At 46.9% G+C, this 24,069-nt stretch overlaps 1 protein-coding gene across 2 annotated transcripts in view; it reads left to right on the top strand.

The window, feature by feature from the left end:
• Window positions 1-24,069, top strand: part of CNOT6L (CCR4-NOT transcription complex subunit 6 like) — a 931,406-nt gene that overhangs the window by 36,781 nt on the left and 870,556 nt on the right. Inside the window, exon 2 of one of the 2 annotated variants that reach the window (XM_078676357.1) lies at window positions 17,516-17,549. The exons of the other annotated variant lie outside the window; for it this stretch is intronic. The gene's annotated coding sequence lies outside the window, so the exon portion shown is untranslated. The remainder of the gene's footprint in view (window positions 1-17,515; window positions 17,550-24,069) is intronic. 2 annotated transcript variants of the gene reach the window in all.

Here is a 24,069-nt window from a genome sequence, read left to right as displayed (position 1 = left end):
ATTTGTTGACTAAGATCGCTGTCCTGGACTTTATTCAAACGGTATGTTGTCACTTTGTTGAAAGTACACAGTGATGTCCGTGTGTAATCAATGCGTGAATTACCGTTACATGATTGGAATGATCAAGCAGGTGGACTGTCCGTTTAGAATCTACCGTTTAATATTCTGAGTCCCAGCGCTTCCATGTCCATTACAAAATTTCTCCCCATTCTAGTTTGTTTATTAGTTGTTCTAGGTTCCATTGTTGGTTCCGGGATTTCCCATTGTTGATTTTGTGACTGAACAAAATCATCCCGCACAAAGGGTAGTAACAAGTTTATATTAAAATCCCCTGTTACGATGCAGTCAGGTAAGGGCTCTTCCAAGATTTGCTCCAGAAGAACATTTCTTGGAGGTCTGTTTTGGAGGTATAGATTTGTTGACTAAAATTAGAGTTTTGTATGACCTGTTTTTGCAAGCTTTATATCGTAGCTTTACCGCAAGCAGATTTCAATTATTCGACTGTATTTGCTCGTGTTTTACTTCTAGCTCAATCAGTACGAATATTGCTAGACCACCACAGGGACGACAAGGAATGCATAGGCTATACACCAGCTTGGCTGGAACTAGAAAGAGCTCTGCTGGGCGGTCTCAACCCAGCGGCTCTCCTCACTAACAAACACCCAGAAGCAAGCAACACAACCCTCAAGAACACCAAAAACGCCCTCCTACAGGTAGACAAAAGAACGGATAGGAGCATAAATAACACGAAATGGGAATCCATTTGGTTCAACACAAAAATTAAATATAAAAATAACGTACTTACCTAGCCTCCTGGCCCCAGCGAGGGATCTCTACCCCATCCCAACTAGAGGAGCACTGGTCCCCCACCACCTTTGCCAGCCTACAACAGGCACACGACCTCCCAGATATAGAACTATACAACTTTCTCAAAGTAAAGGCGGCAATCACCAAAGCAGGACTAAGCAAAGCTACACCATCAATCCACCAATACCTAACCAACCTCAACATAGTCTGGCACCAAACATCACACCTATATAAGCTCCTGAGGGCAAAAACATCCAGGTTAAACACCAAGGTCATAGAGTACTGGGAAACGAAGCACACATGATTGTACACTGCCCCAAAGTTCAAACATTCTGGGAGAAAGTAAGAGATTTCATCTACAACGTAACAGGGTATACTCAACAACTTGACCTCCTAAGCATAACAAACGCTTTCACGGCCCCAGAGATACAATCAACTAACGACAGAAGCCTCATTGACCTACTCCTCACGGCGGCAACTAAGACCATCCTCTCCAACTGGAAGGACACGGGGAAAGCCACTTTCAAAGTCTGGTTCAACTGGGTCACCTTCCTAAGGGGAGCAGACAACATAACAAAAAACCAAACACCCCAAGTGGGGCCGGGCAATGAGATGTGGCTCTCCCTAGATAAATACCTTGACTCGCAAAAACCGCCGTGATTGCACCACACAGCCAGACACCCTCAAGCCCCCCCCGCACAACCCCTCACCATCCCTGGAGCCGCCTGACAGCAAACCCTGTAGTCAAGCCACCTACAACACGCCACACTTACGTCCGTTTCTTCTCCTTCCCACTCTCGTCTTCCTCCTACTTACCTACATACACTATCTCTCCCGTCAGACGGGGCAACGCATGTGTTCCCTTACGTAACGCTAAAGACTCAAGTTAATTATGTATAACCATGACTCAAGCGCCGGAGAAAACCACTATGCATCAGTATTTACGCATGTAACCACATGACCAGCATTGCCTCCGTCCTGCTTACTCTGTACTGTTGTAAAAATTTCTCCTAATAAAATCTTTTGAAATTAAAAAACAATAACATGAATGGGTCCATTGCCCATGGTTCCTGCAATAGTATTATTTGACTATTATTTGATAATCCATGTATTTGAGCATCAATTAGTTTTTTACAAATCCCATTTATATTCCATGAGCAAATCTTTATTATAGAGGTGACCGTGCTCTGTTCCTGTTGTACTGCCTGTGATGAAGTTTGTCAATGTTCCTTATTATCGTGTAAAGCTGTCATGATCCATTTTTCATTCACTCCATTTGTATTTTCTCTCTTAAATATATTAGACCCTTTTTTTCTTCAAGATTTGTTTTGCCCAGGAGATTTTTTAATATGGAAAAAACAGTTGATTTTTTCAGGGTGTGATTGTTTTCAGGGGCTTCCTTTAATTAAGAACGGTGTTGGATAGACCTTTGGAAGCGATGGGCTGATTAATATCCCCCTTCTATGGAAGATTCCATACTCTTTCAAGTTGATTCCGCTATAGGCCCAGTGGCCACTGTTATCAATGTTAGTGGAAGTCTTCTTACGGGATCAGGCTGGAAACCTACACATTCAATATCCTCAGATGTTATCTTTTCAAGTGATGTTATAGTTTTCATTAATCAGAGGATATTTCCTCTATTTAGGATATTGTGTGTTACTCTTGATTCATAAAGTGGTTTAAAGATAATTTGAGCAGGCTTATTTTTTAGGAGGCTTGTTTCGCTTTTTTTTGTCCTCAGACGTTCTGTATTCCTCATAAGTAATCAGCCTGTTCTGTCCACTTCTTTCAATTACTAGAGTATCTCAGGTTTTTATATACATCGATTCGTCTGTCCTATCAGCCCCCAGTTCGTTTCTCGCAGGGATATCTTCTTTTTGGTTTGTATTCCTAACTAAGCTGGGTAAAGTTTTTTGGTCTTGCTCTGTTCTGTTCCCGGTTGTTGGACCTATGTAATTTTGCAAGGCATTCTGATTATGCACTACTGTTCTAAATTCCGGTATATTCCGTGGCATCATTTCTTTGGTCATACTTTTAGTTTGTTCACTTTGGATACAGCAGAAAGTGAGATCTTTATAGAGTTCAGTTCTGGGTTCGGGCTGGCTTGTGTGGCAGTGTAAAGAGAGGTGTAAAAGTCAGTTAGTCTTTCTAGTGTTGTAGTCTGCGCTCTTATTTGATTAGTCGTTATCTAGTAGTTCGGTGGTATAGGACGAGGTGCGTGATTGCTTGAGTGTACTGGCTAGGGCTCTCCGGGCGGTCTTCCTCTTCATACCTGTAGCCCCGGGCCTGCTTCCCCAGAAAGAGTGTCTCCCTAACTGCCTCTTCGTCGTAGTCAGTAATTTTCTCTCTAATGGTTGTAAGGTGCTTGGGTGTACCACTTAGGTAGTATAGAAGTTTGGCCATGGAAATATTTTTTTCTATCCTTTCAAGTGTCGTTCTAATCGATCTTAGTACCCTAGGTGGCTTAGCTGAGCATGCTACCCTTATCACCGCCTTAAAGGCTTCCCATAGTGTGGAGAGAGAGTCCACTGACTTTTCGATTATGGAAAAATATTGTATGATCTCCGAGCATATCTCTTCCCTGAACACTGCTTCACTTAGGGCGCCTAGGAGCAGACGCCAGCAGAAAGTCCGCGGGATGGACTGTGGAATATTACAACTGAGCAGGACTGGGACATGATCAGACAAAGTGCGTGGCATGTGGCGAATGTCTATAGTCTAAGTTGCTATATCTCCGGCGGCAAGCCAAGGCCTAGATGTATCAAGCCTTTTGCGAATTGCAAAGGCCGAAATTCTCAGAATTTCAGCCTATGCGAATCGAAAACGGTCTATTTGCATGTTTTGGCATGCATCAAAAAATCGCAAATTAAGGAATAGCAAAAATTTGCGATTCCTTATTTTGCCATAGCATTTAAGAAATCGCAATTTTGCGATTCCTTAAATGCTATGTATGTAGCATTTTTGAAATGCGAATTTTGGTTAAGAAATCGCAAATTACCACCAACTTGTAGTTGATGGTAATTTGAGAATTCTTTAAATAATGCACAATTTGGCATTTTTGAAGGTGGCATGTGACGCACACACATGCCCAAAGGGCATGTATGTGCGCCATATGCACACACATGCACATTTCAGGGGTACAGCAGGGTGTCCTTGAGACACCCCTGCACCCTTGAAATTATTCTCAATTTGCGATTAGCAAATTGCGAATCGCAAATTGAGAATTATTTCACAATCATTCCTATGGGCCTCCTGGCCCATAGGAATGCATGGGAAATTATTCCTTAATTGCGAATTCGCAAAATGCGAATTCGCAAATAAGGAAGACTAAGAAATCGCAAAAAAATAGCGATTTTCTACATACATTCCATTTTGCGATTTCTAAATAGCGATTCCTTAAAAATCGCTATTTAGAAATCGCAAAATGGAATCTTGATACATCTGCCCCCAAAAGTCTAGCCTAGACCAGGCGTTATTGCACGAGGAGATGCATGTACCCTCTCTTGTGCTGGAGTGCCAGGTTCGCCATTTGTCTATTAGTCCGTTCTCTTGGGTTATGAAGTTAATCTTATGACTGGCTTTGGGTTGCAGATGGCAGAACGATCCCACGCGATAATAATAATTTTGCGAAAATCTGGCAGATTATACCTAAACCGTTAATCAAAAATGTGATGACCTAAACTCCCTAATCACACTGGTGCAGTGATGAAAGCCAGCGAAAGCGGTCACATGCTTTTGCTCTCACCTTCTATAAAAACCGTCAGACCCCCCCTGCAGTTATGTCCTCCGTAACAGCTGACCTGAAAAGGGAGGCTTGAAACTTTTAAACTGGCCAATAGGCCACCCTCAGATCATTCAGTGGAAGAAACTATGGATTCTGAGACACCTCAAACCACCAAGATGGCATCCAAATCTGGGTGGGCGATATCCCATATCCAGCAAGGGTTGACAAATACGAAAATTGAACAATATGGTGGCAGTACCACTCGCTGAGTCCACCAAGCAAGCCAATAGAAATCATGCACATTTAAAACTTCTCCAATCATGTCAAAGAAAAATAAAAAAACGCCAGAGAAAACGTAACAAAAAATCAAGAAAAAGCTCCTCATCTCAACAAAGTTTGTTTACCATCATCATTAAATTGGGGCAGAAGTGTGAAGATACTAACAACATCCAAGAATCTAAAATCACGATTGATATTTGAAGAGGTCCTCTGATATTACATTTCTCGTCGTGAGGTGCTCGGCTGGATTAGGGGTCATGTAACAGCCAACTAATCCTGTCATCACCACAGAGCTGCTACCTCCCTCCAATTCAGACAACCTTGTGTCATCTGGGCATCCTCCACCTGTGGACCAAGAAAATAGAAGACACCCTCAACAACAAGTGTCTGTTCATTCAGTCTTTATAAACTCATTCCTGGATTAAGTTCATTGTCCTATCAAAGGGGAATGAACTTTCACAAACACTTGCTCCAAAAATGGTAAAAGCGGGGGACAAGCCACTGTATCAGTCTTATTGCATACGGACCAGGGCCCCCCCCAATGCTCTAGATATGCCTAACCGTTCTCCAAATTCTGTGGTCAGTAATTTCATCCACAATGAAGTAAAGCCACTGGAAAACCTATCCACGCTGCCGTGTCCCATCGACATCAAGCAGCAACAGACTGGTCTGGCAAGTACATAGAACATCTACTTGAGGGACAATGAGTGCAAACGAGGGCTAATCTTGTTGATTTTTGAAGTGAGCAATTCAAACTGTGTTACATTATACCCCAAAAATACTCCATGTGGCAAAGAAGACATTTTTAATAGGGGAAATTTACTAAAGCTATTCGCAGCAATTCCAAGCCTCAGAAATATAACTTCAAGTGATAAAGACTTTATTACCTTCAATTCTGTGCCAAATGATGAATGCAATGTAAAAACAAAATTATTTTCTTTTACAAAAGAAATGGTCATCGCATTCCCACCGAAAAAGAAACGCTTGAACAATGGGACATAAAGATCGTTCAACCCATTATTACTTAATATCCTCAGATCTTTGGTTTTCCCTCGCAGCCCACAAGTGATCGCAATAGCATGAAACTTGTCCGATTTTAGGTCTTGCACTTGGCGACGCATGTCTCCAGCGAGATCTATTGTTGTTGTCTGTTGTCGTCTTGCCTGCCAAGTGGGTACAGGCCGGTGCACGTGCCGATTGGTGTCTGTGGACGCGCTTCTAAAGAGACACGCTTACGCAGACGTGCTTCCGTATACACACGCCAGCCCCTGCTTTCGCTTGGCTAGCATGCACTAACTGCGCGCGCACTCACACACAGCCAGCCCCCCCTTGAACGCACACGCACACGCACACACAGACACGCGCGCGCTCATAAACACGCGCACACACGCACCCGCTCATAAACACACACACACACACACACACACACACACCCCCCACCCCCACCCCCCCACCCCCCCCCCCACGCCCACCCCCACCCCCCCACCCCCCCTACAACTAAGCCCCACTCACCGCATCGACTTCTGCAGCCACCGCGCGACAGCCGTGACAACGCTCCCTAAAGAGACGCACACAGCCCCTGCTTTCGCTTGGCTAGCTAATGTACTGCCACGTGCTTATGAGCCCCGAAGAATAAAAGAAACACGTTCAAGTTGTACAAAATGGGGCATTCGGGCTAATCTTGGACTAAGTCAGCTGAACAAAGGTGAGTACAGATTTCTCACGTACTCGAAACTAACTCTTGCAGCCCTGGGGTCAAGGCGCCATACGTCAGCGTGACAGGCTGCCTTTACCTCTTGATTCGCTGACGTGAACGCTGCACGCGCATACGATGGCCATTCTGTAGAAAACATTAAAAGGGGCGCTTTCCTCGTTCAATGCTCAGCACATGAAATATGCGCAACAAAGCTCCGGGGATGATTGTTGGGAAATCAGAAGCCCCCCCACCCCTCCCACCTACTGACCAAGTTACGCCCCGGGACGTAGGGCAGGTAGATATGTGTGTGCATCGTCGACAGAGCTTTAGCTACAGGGACTTGCCATAAGTCGAGTGATGTGACCCAAGTGAGCAGACGCCTCAGAGATGACCCGGGGACCACTTTACAACCCTATCATTTTTAGGTCTTGCTGGTGATGCAGCGCAAAAGCGCTGTCGCCTGCGAGATCTATTGTTGTCGTCTTGCCTGCCAAGTGGTACAGACCGGGGCACGGGCCAATTGGTGTCTGTGGACGCGCTTCTAAAGAGACGCGCTTGCGCAGAGGTGCTTCCATATACACACACAGCCCCTGCTTTCGCTCGGCTAGCATGCACTAACGGCGCTCACACACACAGCCATCCCCCCCCTTGAACACACACACAAACACGCACACACAGACACACCCCCCCCCCCCCCCTCACAACTAAGCCCCACTCACCGCATCGGCGGCCTCAGCCGCCACTCCTGACTTCTGCAGCCACCGCGCGACAGCCATGACGACGCTCTCTAAAGAGACGCGCTTGCGCAGACGCGCTTCCAAATACACACAGCCCATGCTTTCGCTTGGCTAGCATGCACACACACACCACACAGCCAGCCACCCCCTTGAACACACGAACACACACACACACACACACACACACACACACAGACTCGCGCGCGCACATACACACACGCAAATACACACATGCACACCACACCACACCACACCACACCACACCACACACACACCCGCCCCCCCCTACAACTAAGCCCCACTCACCGCATCGGCGGCCTCAGCCACCACTCCTGTCTTCTGCAGCCACCGATCGACAGCCGTGACGCTCCCGAACTTCCTGTTTCGGGATGTGCACGCTCACGGCTTGTTAATAACCTCCAGGGGGAGAATGGTTTGGGAAGACCCGCGTTGGGTCTTTCCATCTGCACCCATAGAGAGCAGAGTCTTCAGTCTCTTCAGTTCTGCTTCTAGTTACTTCAAAGTTCCTCGGATGTCGCGCAGGACTCCAGAACTTTTTGAGATGCAAAACCTACGGATTGTGACCTTAAAGGCCTCCCAAACTGTTTCCACACTGTCCACAGACCCCATGTTCTTCTGGAAAAAATCTTTGATTTCCTGTCCTAGTTCGCTATGGAATGCTGCGTCAAGCAGCGTGAGGGGGTGATAATCTCCAGACACTGCATGGAGCACCATATCCCGGGGGGGGGGGGTTTGAGCGTCCGCTTTACAGGAGAATGGTCTGAGTATGTTCTCGCTAGATGTGTAATGGCTATGATCAATGGGCCTAGGCCACGTGATATTAGACAGTAATGCAATCGGCCCCAAGATGCGTACATGGCTGTGTAATGTGTGCCTTCAGTGGGTTGCGGGTGGGCATGGCTCCAAGTATCCAATAATCCGTTGTCAGTCACTATGACTTGCAGCACCTTGTTCAGTATGTCCAGTATTTGTAAAGCGTGAACAATTACCCGAAGGTGTCAAGGCGCTGGGAGCCCTGGGGAAGATTACCTGAGCTATTGCTCACAGTCACATGGTGCTGGGCTGATCTGCCGCCGGCCCCGGGGATCGAACCATGAGCCCCGGGTTCCGGAGTCAGTGGTCCTGGTCGCTGCGCCACACCCCTTCCACTTGTGTGATCTAGTGTAATGATGTGTAATGATGTGATGCAGGCTTAGATCTGTCCATAGCAGGATTGAGATTGGTATTGAAATCTCCCCCCATATAATGTGAGTAGAGCCTATCTCCATAATTTTCCCCCAGAGCATGGCAAAGACATCCGGGGTATCAATATTGGGCCATAGCAACATACCAAGGTGATGCATTCTGTACCTAATTTGCCCCACGTAATGCAGTATTGTCCGTCTTGATCCTGTGCCGAACCAGCTAGGGCAAATGAAGTTCGTTTTTTGATGAGTATGGATGTCCCTCTAGAGTAGGAGGAGAATATTCTATGGTCTGCCCATTTATGTGCAAAAGTACTATTGTGTCTAGGATTTAAGTGAGTCTCTTGGAGCAGTGCAATATGGACTTGATGCTGGCCTAAATATGCTAAAACCTGCTGACGTTTCCGTGGGTCGCCTAATCCTCTGGCGTTTCACTTGAGGATATGTAAGTTCTGATTAGACACTGGACTAGTCATGTAGTGAGGTAGTACATAATGTGTAGCGCAGTGTTCGTACAATTTCTGTGAAATGGATAGAATAGTTGTAATGCCACTGCCTTTCGTATTTTACTTCTGGTGCTGTGTCAAACTTCAAGAACAGTCCCATTCCCACCCCCACCCACTGTAGCATCCCAATCATGCCAGAAAAAACATTCCCTCCCCCCACTAAAGTCCCCAAATAAACAGAAACAGGATGCATGCTTTTCTGCAGCAAAAAGGGGGAGTGCCTTCGAAGGGAACTCCTAGGCTCATGCACGGTTACACCCTGCCCTCAGAGTTGCGAGTTGTTGGAGAGGCCAAACTCGAGGGCGAGGATGCTCTGTGCCAAGTGTCATATAGCCCTAGAAGGTCACTAATCTGGTTCGAAGCTTCAGACTCCCAAATCTGTGCGTCAATGTTCATTAGCCGTTGCAAGGGTATAGTTTCTCAGCAACTCCGCAGTGCGATGTTCCAATTATTCTTCAGCCGGGGAGGGTGGTCTCGATGATGGTTCTTGAGGAGAGTGGGAGTTGTGACGTTTGATACGCTTCAGAAAGTCTTCCACTTGTTGTGGATTAGTGAAGAAATATTGCTTGCCCTGATACCCGCAGGTGGGCAGGGTACATGAGAGCATAATCGATTTGTGCTTGGTAAAGTTTTTGTTTAGCAGGCAGAAACTTATGCAGCTCTTCTTGAACAGTTGCCATGTAATCAGGATACAGGGTAAACGTGTTTCCCTCGAAGGTGAGCCGTCGCTTTTCACATGCTGTTTTGAGGGCCACATTGCGGTCTTGGTAATTTAACAGCCTTGCAATGATAGGGCACGGCGTGCTTCCCGGTGGAGTCCTGGGGCCAAGAGAACGGTACACTCTTTCCTCTATAAATTGGGGAGAAAAGGATTCTGCGCCAATTGTTTCTCCCAGCAGTCTCTCAATGAACTCCTCCATCCGGCCTGTATTGGTGCTCTCTGGAATGCCAATGACTCGGATGTTGTTCCTCTTGCTGCGCGCTTCAAGGTCTTCATTTTTTGCAACAACAATTTTACGTAGTAAGATGCATAGGTTGCTGTTTATGTTTTGCTATTAGGAGCTGACGTGTGGCAAGTTAGCAAGGGTGCACCGTTCTCTGTTGCTTTAATCACAGCGGCATATTGGGCATTCTGAGAGGTAGGTTGGCAAAACCAGTTGTTCAAGTCTGTATGCTGCACAGGGGCTGAGGGGCCAACCAAACGAATAGGGTGGAGAGGCCGGATCAGCACGCTCACCTTTAATGAGGTTGTGGGCGTTTGGCGGTCTGAACGTGGCAAGTTTGGTTGGGGACAATAGATGTCTTTGGGCCGTAAGTTCCAGAGAGAATGCCCTGAAGAAGTTAGCAGGTGCGCACAGTGCTGCAGTGCACAAAGTCTCCCTCGCTGTTTGTAATGGCGCCAGGGTCGAGCGGGGTATCGGCCTAGGCTCCACGTGGACACCCCCAACGGTCGTGTAGTTCATTACGCCCAAGATGCTTTCGGGAGCTACAGACTATTTTGCTGCGTGTGAAGGTAGGCTTACGGCTTGGCAAGGCTTGTGGTCTTTTTTGTTTTCCCCTGCGCTTGTTTTCCTGCCGGCCACACGTATCCCTTTATTGCAGGAAGTGGTGAGCAGCGGTATATGGTGTGCGCCAACCTGGAATCATTAGCGGAGTCACAAAGGTCGTGCCGGTATGTTAGGTGCTCCGAGTTGGGAGCAGTCACAGCCAGTGATTGTACGCCCACATGCTGGGACGGGGAGGTGGTCGCATCCAAGCCTGATACAAATGGTGGTGTTACCTGTCGCTTGCCAGTCTTCCCGGTGACAATGGGCAACGCACCGTAGGCAACAGAGAGCAGCAGTGGGTCACCAGTTCTCAGGAAGTTGAGCTCACAGAGGTGACAGGCATAAGCGGCAGTATGAAAGTTCGGACACACACCCTCTGCTTTCAAGAACGTCACTGCTGTGCAGGTATGCAGCCTGGGTGCCACGGCGCTGACGTACCTCACGCTGCCCGAGATGGCTCCAGGGACAACAGGCCGCCCGTGCCGCCAGTTGGTAAAGACGTTGGTGCTGCTGAAAGGGGCGTCTAAATTGCTCCACGCTTACACCTCACGGATTCCAGGTCTTGCTGAACTACCGGGCATAGCAGCTTTTATCCTAGGACCTCCTAGGCAGGATAGTTGAGTGGATTAGTGGACCGAGCTGCAGGAGCCTCACGCTTGTGCAGCCTTCTTGCTCATGTGCCACTTAGCGCCCCCGTGAAAAGGAGTTGTGTGTGGTTGACAAGTCTGTGTATGACTTTCCCATAGGGGGCATATGGTATATGTCACCAGGTATCTACCCATCCTAATCCCTGTGTCAGCGCATGGAGTTCTGACTTGTGTGTCTGTCTGATGCCCAACGCTGCGCCATCTATCCATGAAGGAATGCATAATGTCGTTCCAGTCGCCCCCAGCAAGCAGTAGACCCTTTGGAAACTCAGTCCAAAAGGAGGCAATCCGCTCCACCAAGGACGGCGATAGAGATGGGGGGGGGCATACACACAGACCAGAGTGAGACTGTCAGCATAGAGCATGCTTGACACCGCCAAGTACCTGCCCTGAGAAACAAACCAGGACTGGTCATGAACAAATGCCAGTCTGCGGTGGATCAATATCGCCACCCCCAAGAGCCCCTAGTGAATCAAGAGTGGTTGATCTGAGCGAACCCAAAGTGCGCTAGGCAGGGCTTCCTATTACCTAAGAGTTGTGTCTCTTGCAGCATTAGGATGTCAGCCTTGTGTCCCTTAGCCTGGCGGAGAACCGCACCACTCTTAATCTTATCTAGTAAGCTGTGAACATTCCAACTAATGAAGGTCAAGCGCCTATCCTGAGCGTCCGTCATGTTGGGTGTATCTCATGCAACTTGACCAGCAAGCGGGTATAATGCGCGTGGAGCTTAAAAAGGATGTATAGCTCGGACATAAACAGAAAACATATGTTTCCCCAAAACCCAACCCCCCCCGACCCAATATCTCAATATTGATGAAGCATCTGTTGCTGCATAGCCAGCCTCCCAACCCCAACGCGGGGATATGGTCCGCTCCCAGCCAATGGATCCCAATAAAACATAATGTGTACATCAAATCGCCCAGTCTCACCCCAATGTACAGGAACCTAAGTGACCCACATATGAGTTGCCATCGAGGGAGATATGACACGGGTACGATTCGAGAATGTTTCTTTCTCATGTAGGCGACTGGGATTGGCGACCTTCCGTTGTTCGCCTGCGAGAACTATTACAAGGTTGCGGTTTCCATCTCGAGCGTGACCTGCGCGGTTACTTCACGATGAGTCTGGACGGGTACCGGCCGGAACCCACCAATGAGGCGTCCGAGTCTGCGCCAGGAGGGGTGTTGGTCTTGCACGGAATGGATTCGTCCATCCAGTTGAAGATTTCTACAGGTGAGTCAAAAAAGTAGGTTCGTGAGTTGTATGAGACACAAAGAGGAGCCGGGAATAGCAAGGAGTACTGAATTTTCAGACAGCTTAGGCGAGCTTTGGCCTCAGTGAACGACTGCCGCCGCTGTTGAGCCAGTTTTGTCTAGTCCGGAAAGATCATGATGGGCTAGGAGGCATATGTAAGGACTCCCTTGAGCCGAGCCTGTTGGATAATCATATCCCTGTTTCTGTAGTTGAGAATGCCAGCGATCAGCGGACAGGGACATGCCCCCGGGGGTCGGCTTCTGCTGTAACACACGATGCGCCCATTCGATGCTGAAGCAAGAAGAGAGGGTGTCAACCGGAAGCTACTCCATACGCCATTTAGTTAGGAAGGACGCGGCATCGTTCGTCTCACAGCCCTATGGAAAGCCCATGGAGCGGAGGTTGTTTCGTCGAGCTCTGCCTTTCCGCGTCTTCCACTCCAGCCGCCAGGCCACACGTCACGGTATCCTCCGTCGCAGAGATTCATGTTTCTGCTTCTGTAATTCATTGAAGTGCGTTGCGAAGGTCCTGGCGAAGGAAGATGACTGTGTATTAGCAGCCAGTAGTTTGGCATTGTCGGGGACAGGTACTGCGCCCGTTTCAGGACCCGGTAACTGGGCAGCAGCTCACGTGTATTTGTCCACAGTTCACTGCTTAGACGTGGCCCCGGTAGGCTTATCCATGGCCATCTTGGAGCAGGCTGAGTGGGACAAAATTAAGTATGCCAGTCCAGAGCAGGTAGTGTGCCAGTAGGTTTCCAGACCTCAACTCGAAGCGCAGTCGAATACCCCAGGGTAGCTGGGAGTAGCGACCGGGGGGGGGGACTGCCACCCACAAATCGCACCAAGACCTAGCCCGCCTGCTTCCGTAGGTGGTGATTCCCCCACCCCCCAGCAGGTGTCCCCAGCCCTCCGTTGCACAGCAAGCCTCAAGCCGGAGACACCCCTGTCCAAGCAGGTGAGGAAGTCAGTGGGGTGCACAACAAAAAGCTGGGCGGTTGTGTTCTCCAGCCCCATTTGGGCCACCAAACATGCAGGCCCCATATCACGTACACGCTCCACACCGGGCCACCACCGCGGTAATGACTCTCAGAGGTCACTGCCAGGACAGCCCCCGGGGATCCGGAGAGGCCGCTCACCACAGTCTAGAAGCCTGCAGTCTCAGCCAGGGCCTACAGGACGGCATTCAGTCAGCGCCAGGCAAGGCAGGCGGACCGGGAGGCGACAGGCCGTACGCTCAGGGCCCCATTGCAAGCGAGGAGATGGGAGGTGGGAAGGAGGCCTCGCGCACCCAGGCCCACCGCAGCACGTCCCACAGCAGACTCGGCCGCCTGAGGCAAGCCCGCGATTCCGGAATCCACACCCGGAAATGAAGAGCAGGGCAGCTGACTCGCGGTTAGATTTGACCGCCGACGTTGAACAGGCTCACCTTGGGCTCCATCGGGCAGCGGCGATGAAAGAGGCGCGGCCGGCGGCCCGCGCAGCCCCAGAGCAGGCAGTCTCCAATGATCTGTGGCCCATTCAACATGCAGACGGAGCAACCTGCCTAAGAGAACCCACATCACCCAGTACCTGAAGGACCTCCACTGTCTACCAGTTTGGAAGAGAGCCAATTCAAGCTCCTGATCCATGCCTACAAAGTCCTCCACAACATAGGATCTGCCTACTTGAACACTGCCTGCATTTCCACTGACCACCTAGGAACCTAGGAACTTCCACTTTGCACACCTCGCCCTCACGGAGATCCCTCCGTACCGGAGGAAGATCCTTCCATCGCCCATCTCGCTTTAAAAGCCTGGAACATTCTTCCACTTTTGCACTGCACCCTCTATCACCAACTTCAATAAGGGGCACAAGACCTAGCTTTTCGACTGACCCCAGCAGCAAGCACCTGGATGCCCTCACAGGTGACAAACGGTGCTGTACAAATTTCTCTTGATTGATGGGTTCCATCCTTGCTTAGGTCCAAGAAGGGTGTTGCTGCGACCCAGACGTATAGCACACTTTTGCCCCCGCTCCCCCTCATGTCTTCTCCAGTGTTATTAGAGTCCAGTCTCCCTATAAGAAGCTTAGTGAGTATTCCACTTAGCTAAACCGCCACTTGATTGTTGGGTGAGTGTGTGTTGGTGTTAGCAAGTCATTACAGGATGTCGCAGGAAGCCCACTGCCTATGCATCTTTTTAGCTCCAACCACTCCACACAATTTGCACAAATCTCAGGGTACACATTCAAGAACAGTTGCATAATGAATCCTACAAATGTGCATGTTAGGTTATTAAGATGATGCTTTCCCATATATGACAAAAGGTAAACCGAGTTGATATTTGAATCCTTGGATTTCATTCTTTAAATATTGTCTTAGTTTGCTTTGTGCTTATGGATTTTAAAACATAAACAATTTAGATCAGAAAACCTAGTATACAGAAACCCCAAAACATTGCCTGATCCAATACCTGATCTGGCTATACTGCCTTCTGTCCCTGTCAAATGCTACAATGAGCTTTCTTTCAGACCATCAACGACTTTCTTTTTCCCTTCTCTGATATGGCACTTATTGTTGTGCAGCCTCATGTTTGCCAGCCCATACATTTTGTTAAGTTCATCTCCGGGGAAATAAGAGGGGTTAGAATGGAAAGGAGTGTAGGGGACTAAGGCTGTAGTCAGACTGTGCTGTATTGCCACTTTTATCTCGTATCATTAGGAATGTCTTAGTTGTTTCTAAGATGTAAAGTGATTTTTGGTGTACTTGTTATGTTAGCCATGGAATGACCCAAAGGGTGTTGACCACCAGTGATAAATCCATAAATAATCAGCACGTTTCTGACTTTCTGGAGGGGTCACCCACAAATATTCAAATCTGTAGGTTATTGCAGTATTGAATGATATTTGATCAGCTTGAACCCCCTTTATACATTGTGGACAACAGGTTTCTTTTTTTATTATTAAACAAACCCTCACTGGCTGTACTTTGCATATGAACTTGACCACTAGATCACGAACAGCTTTTAAGTCTGTTGGGGAAATCGATGTAGGCAAAGCTTGACACAGATATTGTGAGTGGGGGAGGAGGTTAATTTTTACTGCATTGATTCACCCCTTTCAGGAGATGTAGTGGCCCTTTCACATATTTAGATATGACATTTTCTAGGCTCTAGGAAAGGACCAAAAGGACCAATTTGCTGTAGTCCAGGTTTCCACTGAGCCTGTAATGTGCAGTCACATACCTTTTATGAGAAATATTGTCCATTTAATTGGGCAGAGGGTTCGTAATACTACTTATCTATTTTTCTTCATCGAGATGTTTACAATCTATGATTTATCTTTATTGATTTTTAACCTTGACACCCTCTCAAAGTCTCCTGGGCGCTTTGATCTCAGGCAGAGCAGTTTCATGCTTTCTCATTTTCCCCTTTGGAATTTAAATTTGTCAGAGTCAAATCCGCTGACTTAATTTTTGGCTATAGCTGTGTAGAGTTTGGCAGAATCTATTTTTTCATGATTGGATCGGACCCAATTTTATCCAGTATCACTTTGAGGAAATGAGGAAATCCCAGCTCACTCTGTCAAATGCTCTTTCAGCATTGAGGGATGCTAGGAACGTCGGGATCCATTTTCGTTGACATTATTCTATCTGCTGAGCCACTTTCCTGACATTATCAGCATTCTGTCTGGCTCTAACAAAGCCCACTTGGTCTGGCTTTTCTAGTGCAGAAAAAACCTTGTGTAATCTACAAGGTAGGATCTTGATACAGAGCTTAATATCCGTGCTCAGCAGAGCTATCGGTCTATATGATTTACAATCAACACATGGTTTGCCCTTCTTAGGGATGACAACCACTCCACCTCGCTCATAGTGGGAGTAATGCCTGGCTCATCTTTAAAGGTGAACTGTTTAGTAAGGGGTTTCATGAGATAGGGTACACAATCTCAATAAAAGCCTATTGTGAGCCCAACTGGGCCTGGAGTGTTGTTGGGGGTGCATGGTCTTCATAGCTTGTAGGTTTTCCTGTGTTAAGATCGGTTTATCAGTTGCACTGGTGAGACAGAAGGCCATAGCCATTTAGGCTTGGACGTCCTCCCTACTCTCTGGTTCTATGATGTGGATATATAGGCTTTAAAAAAACACTAATTTTTTAAACGGTTGTTTCACATATTTACATCTTTTAGGCACAAGGAGATTAAATGATTTGCCTAAAATCTTGTAATGTCCTACTATGTGCTCAAGTTAGCATTCGAAGCTCCAACCTGGCTAGTTAACCCCCTTTCTTCAGCTTATTTAGCAAGCCTAAAAGTAGTGCCCTATGTGTTGGTAGTATGTATATTATTGGTTTATTCACCCTATGTAAATCCCTATTGCTTGGTCCATTTTCCCACCTTTACAGGGTGAACCTTTGATCAACCTACTGAAATGTTGGCTTGCAGGCAGGCGTCTGCAATTAGCAAAGCTGACCAGCCTTTGCTCATTCTAGGATCGGTAAATTGAGTAGTCTTGAAGTGAGTAATTTTAGCATTTGCTATGTACTCTACTTAGGAATGTCAGAAGTTAAGTCTGAAGAAATATTCAAAGTGCCTTAATAGTTTTAGCCTGTTCTAATTCTTTCTTGAGATTCTCAGAGGGCATATCGTACTCCACATACCTGAATTGAAAGCTCCCTTCATCGTTACTTGGTTAGTTCACATTAAGGAGTATTTCAAAGTGTACAGCAGTGATGGAACTTTGTTGGCTGGCAGTTTAGGGCATGGGGTAGGCACTCTGTAATAAATTATCAGAGGAAATTAACCAGCCTATTTCACCCTAAATTTAAATTACTGCTGCTACGGAATTAAGGAAGTATCTGCTAGTAATGCTCAAGTTGGTCTTTCCTTTTTAGGCCTCGCCTGAGACAGTACATGTACTGTCCCATGCACTGATCTGTTTATTTTTTTTTAAAAAGGAGCTTTTAGCCTGCCATTACATATCATTGATTGGCTTTGTTGTCCTTCTTATTTTCCTTCTCTTCATTGGTGAACGTGTGTCAGCTTCACGTGGGCTTCACTTTGTCTCAGTGTGTTTGTTTTCCTCCCTGGAGTATGGACCAAATACTGATTGATTTCTTGTTTGTTTTTTCATGCAGCTTGCGCTCGGATTGTGTTGTTCTGACCTGCATGGTAAAGTACTGCATGGTCCGGTAGGACAAATCTTGCACCTCCTTTAAACCCTCGCCTGTCTTCACCCTAGCACTTCTAAATGTTTTTTGGGGGGGCACTTTTAATTGGTTTGTCCTTAGTTTGCCAGTTTCGTACCCCTACCCCAAACGCTATACTTTAGGGTTCACCTGGTGCCACGCATGATGTGCTGTTGCTTGAGACATTTTGTTTACCTACAGGAGGTCTAGAGCCCGCACATTGCTACCATTATTTGGCTTAATTTTCACTCATTTCTTTGCTTCTCTTTGGTCCGCTATTTCCGGCTTCACTTCTCTTTGTGTGTTTGTTCCTGCACTTGAGCATGATCAAAGTACTGCTTCCCTTGCCAACTGTCATTGCACTACTTGCTGCTTCCAGATGAACTTTTTTCCTGTTAGTTGCACCCTCTTATTACCCTCGGGCACCGTTGCTTGTTTGGCCCCACCCCTTCCCACGTTGATGCTTGTGCCCTTGGCCACCCCACCAGAAAATAAGCACCCAAAAGTCAGGGCAACAGGTTTGAAGATGCTGAATAATGCAGACGTGGGTCTTGTGCTCACTGTGCCACTAGAACCAAGCCATACCTGACTGATTATCTCTAATAAGGAAGAAACTTGTCTTGGATTGTTTGTGTTCCGGTTCAGGGAGGACTTGGCCTGGCAGTTTCAAGTTTTCAGGTTCAAGACTGAATTGCTTATGGCTGGGTCCAAACTGGAGGCAGCATGGTGGGTGAAAAAAAACGATGAACTGGGATGTAGCCACAAGCTCTCCCCAGTGGCTGACATTAATTCAAGTATTCCATCCATCTCCTTGTTACAAAAATGCAGTCGACTGTCCACTCCTTGCTCTGTGTGGCATTTTTGGCACTGTCTTCATGCGGGCCTTTACTGCGAATTTCAGCTTGGAGGTAAGATAATTAAACACAGTAGATTTTATTTCTTTCTTCCTTGTATGCTTTTTCTGTATTTGTGAGTTTCAGACATCGCAGCCATGCCTGGATCCTTCATGCTTTGGACAACTTCAGACCGGTTTAAATAGATTGCACACCTCGCACTCATTTATGGATAGCGGTTATCATTTAGTTTTGTTATTATTGTTTAATATTGGTTTTGCCTAGAACCCTCCCGCCATTGGCTCAAGTTTCCTACCCTCATTCAAAAGAGAATAATTCATAAATGTGTACTTACATTTTTTGTTGGATTGCTTTTTGGTTTTGCTTTTACGGTGATGAAAAGTTTTTTCTTAATGTATAATAATCCCATCCTAAGAAAACGGATCACTACCCCTCGTGATCAACACTGGCTTCGCCGTAGAGCTCCCCCCCCTAACATTAAGCCATGATGGGAACCATGCTCCGACACTGCCAAAGCCAATAGCTCTTGCGTAGGCAAAACCTATTGATTTGATAATGGTTGTTTATACTGGCCTGCAAGTTTCTAAAATATCTCCCCTCTCAGTCTTGGGGTCCTATTGCAGCCATGATTAGGTGCCAGTACTTACTCCTCCCTAATCCCAAATTGTATATCAAAGTAAGTGTGGCTGAAGGTGGACCACAGAAACTGGGTGCAGCCATAGATCCTGCGTACATAAAAAAAAACAAAGAAAAACTAAGAATATCATTTGGAAAACATGAAAGATCTAAAACAATTATTGTTAAAACAGCAATTCAAAAAAGGAAAAAGATGATAGAAATACATAACTGTCCAGTTGTAGAGTCCAAGAAATTGTCTAAGCTCGGGGTGGAGGGGTGATTGCCGGTGATCCTCTTTTCCCTTTTGTGTCTGTTAGGGAGCTTGTATTGATGGGTCGGGGAACATCTGTGAGCTGGATCATACATTGTTTCCTTTCAACCACTTTGGTAGTTGAGCACATGGTTAATGTCACTGTGAAGGGCCCTTACAATTTTTGATCTTCCACTTGTGAGCATAGTGGCGAATGTGGACTTGTTGGCCAGTCATCACGGGGTGGACCTGTTTGTCATTGGTAAGTACCTTTCTCCAGGACACCTATTTAGGGAATGACACCTGTATCTAAAGCGGCAGAGACATATATATATATATATATAACAAGCATTTACAATGCAACGGTTCCGCCTTTGAAAAAGTTAAAGCTATTGGCATTGTAAATGACAACATTTTTATTTATGTGGGTCATCATTTAGTAAAACATGTCTGATACGCGAATTGTTTTTTCTAAGCCTTTTAAAAAGCCACTTAAGTATATGTCTTGGCATTAGTGTATATTTAAAAGTTTCAAGAATTCACAAGAGTGTGTATGTGTATGTGTGTATGTGTGTGTATATGTGTGTGTATATATATATATATATATATATATATATATATATATACTGAGCAAACGTTTTTGAGATACTTTTTAACATAAGCAAATATGTGCACTTGTATCTGCTCATGCGAAACTCTGGTGACCAATTGCAAATGTACTTTTCTTAACTCCGGATTCTCTAACATGAATAAGTTTAGGAGTAGATTTTCAACCATTTCCATTGTGGAAAGAAATTGGAGAGGAGTTGTTGAGTACCCTTTCACATGTAAGTTTGTGGGTTTGCATACACTCACAAGGCATTCCAACCTTGGAACAACCACTCCGTGCTCCCCTACACACTTGAGATTAAGAGTTGGCACAGAACTAATGCGGTGGTAAATCTGCACCCTTAAAAACCAGAACCAAGTATAACACCCCATCAGTACTGTGCAATTACCTGTTTATCCCTATGGAATGGGGACTAAGCCTGCAGGCTTGGTTTTACCTGAATTCATATTCCCTTCTCTTTCAGTGTTATCGTTAACATGTATCCCCTGCTCTGGGTAGGTCATTAACATGGGGGCTGCAGTGTGGCAAGGAGGAGGATGGCAGAGTTGGCAGGAGAGACTGTAGTCAGGCAGGGGGCAGCATTACATGCTTTCAGTTTCACATTTCTGAGGGTTTGGTAGGGCAGGAAAAAGGATCCACGTTATAATGCAGCCGGTTACCAAACTGATTTTACCAGTTGGATCGTTTTGTCTGGTAAAATTGTATCCGTTGTGCTCACACGCAGTATATATAGGTATGTGAACGAAGGCTCACTCATGTTGAACAGAACAGAATTCCATATGGGAATTACATTCTGCTCAGCTCATGACCGGTGTCTAAACAGATTTGAAGAAAGGTGGTAAAATTAGAACCTTGATGGATTCCAACCCCTAACAGTACATGAGCCATAGCACAATAAGAGACGCAGTTACCAAAACTCCTGTATAATGGGAATGCTGCCGAAATGTGTCTTCCCTCTGCATGACACCAAAAGGCGAAAGTTTTTTTGTTTTGTTAACGTGATGAGTAGATTTCGGAAGCAATCGAGTATATTTTTTATAAAATTCCACAACTCCTGCGGCAGGAAGCTTTGGAGTGCATGTAGAGACTAGATAGAAGATGATACAAGCGCACAGAAAGCAAAGGAATGAAGCTGGTAGTAGCAGGAAGACTGGTGGGTCGTACGGCCGATTGAGTGTTGTCACGATGAGAGAGTAGGCACACAAGTGTAGGGTGTGCTGGTACTCCCCAGCAAGGAGTTGAGGCGCAGCGGCTGGAACACATAGAGAGGGAAGTATAGGCACGTAGGGATGGCATAGCATTGTAAGCAGTCACTGACAACCAGGAGAGACTGACAAACAGGAGAGGCTGTCACTAAAGGTTATAGGATTGCCAAATAAAGGCAGAAGTTGGTAGCGCAGGTGTGTGTGCAGGACGTGTTGGCCGCAAGTGAGCAGACTCTAGGCTATTCTGCACAATGCTAGACTGTAGACACTCACCCACTCTCCCGCATGACGTTGCTGTCTCCGTAGTCACAGGCGCCTCCTGCCTGGCTGCGGAACATGTTGAAATCATGTCCGGCATGCTCGCCCTGGTGGAAGCACTCCGCGCACAGGGACATGCAGGGAGAGATGCCGCAAGTCCGGCACCGGTACGCCACAAAGTTGGTGGTCCAGACCAGGCCGCAGAGCGCAGCGCTGTCGTAGGCTCTCACGCTCTGGCAGAACACCTCAAAACTATCTCCGCCAGCTACAAGGCAGCGGCACCACTCAGCACGTCCTCCTGCCCTGCAGCCGGCAGCCGCCCAGCGGCCAGCAGAGAGTCCAGCAGCTCCCGAAGCCGCCGCGCAGCGGAGCCCGAATCGCCCCGTGTGAGCTCTGCTTTGAGCTGGGCGGCAGTGGCTCTCTTGTCCACGGGGAGCAGAGCCGCCATGGCAGCGGCGGCTCTGGGGGTCCTGTCCGACCCCTCACTTTCTGCTGTTGCTCCTCTGCTACCTCTCACGTCTTCTCGCGACACAGGCACCTGTCACTGGCTGAGGAGGCGGTCGTGAGAAGAGGCGTGGTCAAATGTCGGCGTGACGTCCATGTTAGGGTCAGGCAAAATAAGTGTCTCTGAATTGGAACCATATACAAAAACAAAATGCCGTGACGAATGCCATGACGAAAAAAGGGGCGGGTGAGGGGTGGGTGAATTGGAACCATAAACAAAAACAAAATGCCGTGACGAATGCCATGACGAAAAAAGGGGCGGGTGAGGGGCGGGTGACGAAAAAAGGGGGCGGGACTTAAAAAAAGGCACGGGAACGCCCCCGATTCGCGTCCGGACGGGGGAAAGAGTGACGGACAACAATGTCTGCCAATGGCTAGCCTCCATTTATGGAGCTAGCCAATGGTAGACTAAGGCGGGACATTGCCACATAGTGTAGCTCAACAGATTTCGCCTGCGCGAACGCTGCTGCGCAGCGGACGCCAGGCGAAACCTAAAAAACATTTTCCACTGATAAAAACAAAGGTTTCAGGGACGTTATAGTTAGAAATTAGCATTTAAAAAACAGTTGAAATTCACTGAAAACACCATAGGTTTCAGGGACATTATAGTTAGTTGGACATTTCACTCATACAAAACCAGAGAAATTCCGCCGTTCTAGTTAGTTGAGAACTATAATTCGCACCCCCGCAATGCACTGCTGATGATGTCACATATTACATTATTCTTGACATGGTCCGTGATATCACTGATGACTGCACTGATGTCATTATCCAGGGACTGTGGTTTTCTTTAAAGTTTAAGTATGTATTATATATATATATATATTACCTACTGGCGGTCGCCAGTAGGTATATATAGTTAGGATTTTTTCTCTATGGGTTTTTTGAAAATTCTATGTCTAATAACTTTGGCGTTTGTGGACGGAATTGGCTGAAATTTTCAGGAAAATGGCACATTTTGTTTCTGAGCAGCCCCTGAACATTTTGGGGGGGTTCGTCAAGGGGGGGCCGAGAAAAAAGGGGGGTCCCAAAACGTGTTTTTAACATTGAGTTTTCCATAGGGCGGTTGGCCTCACTTTTAGCCCGAACGGCTGAATGGATTTGCACGAAACTTGGCAAAATTGTAGGGACTGGTAGCCCGATGTGCCTTTTGTAGGTCTCAATATATGTGCTCCAGTGGATTTTGAGAAATTAACGTTTAAAAAAATATATATATCTGTAACAGGGGACCGGGCAGCGCTCTGGTTCGCGGACTTTTCGCGCAACGGAGCTTTGTGAAGCGAAGCTGATTGGTTCTCCGGCGTCTGTCAACATTCCAAACAGTCCGTAGCGGCCGCCATCTTGTCTCTCGGTAGGATCGAGAGACAAGAGGAGGCCGAAGCGAAGGGGCAAATGACCATAAGGGGGCATAGTACATTGTCGCTCACCCCCTAGGTTTGATGTGGAGGTTTTAAAAGGGCCCGGCGGGGCAAAAAAAAATAAAAATAATCGAACAGCTGAATGGATTTGCACGAAAGTTGGCAAAATTGTAGGGACTGGTAGCCCGATGTGCCTTTGCTAGATCTCAATATATGTGCTCCAGTGGATTTTGAGAAATTAACGTTCAAAAAAAGATATATATCTGTAACAGCGCACCGCTTCGCGTACTTTTCGCGTTACGGAGCTTTGCGAAGCGAAGCTGATTGGCTCTCCGGCGTCTGTAAACATTCCAAACAGTCCGTAGCGGCCGCCATCTTGTCTCTCGGTAGGATCAAGAGACAAGAGGAGGCCAAAGCGAAGGGGCAAATGACCATAAGGGGGAATAGTAGATCGTCGGTGACCCCCTACGTTTGATGTGGAGGTTTTAAAAGGGCACCGCGGGGCAAAAAAAATAATAATAATAATAATCGAACGGCTGAATGGATTTGCACGAAACTTGGCAAAATTGTAGGGACTGGTAGCCCGATGTGCCTTTGCTAGGTCTCAATATATGTGCTCTAGTGGATTTTGAGAAATTAACGTTCAAAAAAAGATATATATCTGTAACAGCGCTCCGCTTCTCGTACTTTTCGCGTTACGGAGGTTTGCGAAGCTGATTGGTTTTTCGGCGTCTGTAAACATTCCAAACAGTCCGTAGCGGCCGCCATCTTGTCTCTCGGTAGGATCGAGAGACAAGAGGAGGCCAAAGCGAAGGGGCAAATGACCATAAGGGGGCATAGTAGATC

This window comes from Lissotriton helveticus, chromosome 2_1, assembly GCF_964261635.1.
Source record: "Lissotriton helveticus chromosome 2_1, aLisHel1.1, whole genome shotgun sequence".
NCBI lineage: Eukaryota > Metazoa > Chordata > Amphibia > Caudata > Salamandridae > Lissotriton > Lissotriton helveticus.
Note: the sequence above shows the minus strand (reverse complement) of the source record. Positions and strands in the feature narration are given on the sequence as shown.